At 29.8% G+C, this 1,900-nt stretch overlaps 1 long non-coding RNA gene across 1 annotated transcript; it reads left to right on the plus strand.

Moving 5' to 3' along the window:
* The first annotated feature begins 538 nt into the window (after nucleotides 1-538).
* LOC118037102 (uncharacterized) lies at nucleotides 539-1,555 on the plus strand. Its single transcript, XR_004685532.2, has 3 exons — nucleotides 539-736; nucleotides 972-1,047; nucleotides 1,175-1,555. It is a non-coding gene; the product is annotated as an uncharacterized lncRNA (long non-coding RNA).
* The last annotated feature ends 345 nt before the right edge of the window (nucleotides 1,556-1,900 follow it).

Genomic DNA, 1,900 nt, shown 5'->3' on the forward strand with positions numbered 1-1,900 from the left:
AATGCCATGCATGGCCAGAGAAATATTGAAGGCTTTGGGTGAGCTGGAGTCCAGTTCATATTAAACCTATCACATACCCTTTTTGTTTTGTATAATATTTTTTATTTTATTAATTTAATATGTATTTATTTTTATATTATTATTTGATTAAATAAAAAAATTAATTTAATAAAAAAATATAATAAACACAACATAAATATTTCATTTGAGATTAAATATTTTAATCTATATTTATCTTTTGATTTTTTTTTAAATTTTATTTTTAGTTATTATTTATTTATTAACTCATAATTTATTTGATTATATATATATATATATAAATTTTTTCATTACAAAAACAAAAATATGTTGAAAAAAAATTTTATATATAATTTTTTTTTTGTTGGAAAAACAATATCTAAGTCGGCAAATCACGATTAAATAACTAGTAAAAATCTAAACTTGCTTTTTTCAAAAAAAGAAAAAGAAATAAAGAGAACACCCTACGATTAGAAACGAAAGGCATTTTCGACACTTGAAACACCAATTGTGCTTTCCTTTACTGGTCCTACAATTTTGTGCTTACTGACCAATGACTCAGTGCTCTCTCTTCACTTCCCCCACAAAGAACCTTCACCTCCAAGTTTTTCCTTTTGTTTTCTTAGCTCCCCCCCCCCCACCCCCTCAAGCTTTCTTTATTTACTGTTTGATTTCAACTATTTCTTTGATCAGATCTCTCTAAGCTATAGAAATGAAGGTAAGAATCAACTCTCTCTCTCTCTCTCTCTATTTTCTGTTAGATGACTTGCATGAAAGAATCACGAATCAAGTTTTCTTTTCTTTTCCCTTTTTTCTATGTTGATTTACTTATTTTGCTGAAAAACTTGCTTCTTTTCCATGATTCAGTGAGTTTTGTTAGCTTCAGTTGATTTAGTCATGTTTTCTATGATATTGATTTATAACAAAGTTTACATGAGCTTATTTTGTTGCAGAAAGCTGGGTTGAAATTGGGTTTCCACGATGACAAAGCCAAGAAAAAAGCCATGAAGACAGTCTCTAGTCTTTCAGGTATATAATTTATTTATTTATTTTTTGCTATATTGTCATTAACTTATAAATCCAAGATCATCAATGAAGTATTCATGGTTTTTATTTTATTTTATTTAGTGGTTTAATTTGTGAAGCAAATTTGCAGGGGACGGTGATCCCATAGTGGCCAAATCGAGAAAGCTGTGCGGCGCAGAAATGGTTACAGCAGGACCAGCAAAAGAGCCTGGAAAGAGAAAAGACGAGCCCAAGAAAGAACAGTAAAAGAAGCAAGAAGAACAGAAGATAGCAGATCATGTAGCTGAGCTGGTCAAGGCTTACCAGGCCTATAATCCTCGTATGACCACCTAGTACTATGTTAAAAACCCAGATGCTTGGTCATCTCTTAGTTTGTAAATTACATGTTAAAAAGATGCTTGTGTCGTCTCTATATCTATATTATCTTCATTTTTAAAACCTTGTTAAGCATATTTAAGTAAAATATATTAGAATGTTTAGTTGTATAATGACAAATGAGTTGTATTTTTTTTTATATATATTTGGACATATTAAAGAAAATAAGTTAAAAAACAATACATTTTGAATCATTAACTATTTTTAAATAGTAGATTTTTTAAAAATAAATTTCAAAACAAAGACAGAACCAAAAAAATCACAAAATGATTCTTTGCACCCTTCGATCTTGGACAAATTTCAAAAACGAAAGGGCAAGACTTTTCCCTTTTCCACTCCAATGACTCATGGCTCTCTCTCTCTCTCTCTCTCTCTCTCTCTCCACTAGCAATGTTCTTCGAGTTTCCTTTCCTTTGTGAATTGCAAGAAAGTCACTTTTTTTTTTTTTTTTGTTGACAGCTGCATTACTTTTCTGCTTCCA

The sequence above is a fragment of the Populus alba genome, chromosome 17 (assembly GCF_005239225.2).
Source record: "Populus alba chromosome 17, ASM523922v2, whole genome shotgun sequence".
Classification (NCBI taxonomy): Eukaryota; Viridiplantae; Streptophyta; class Magnoliopsida; order Malpighiales; family Salicaceae; genus Populus; species Populus alba.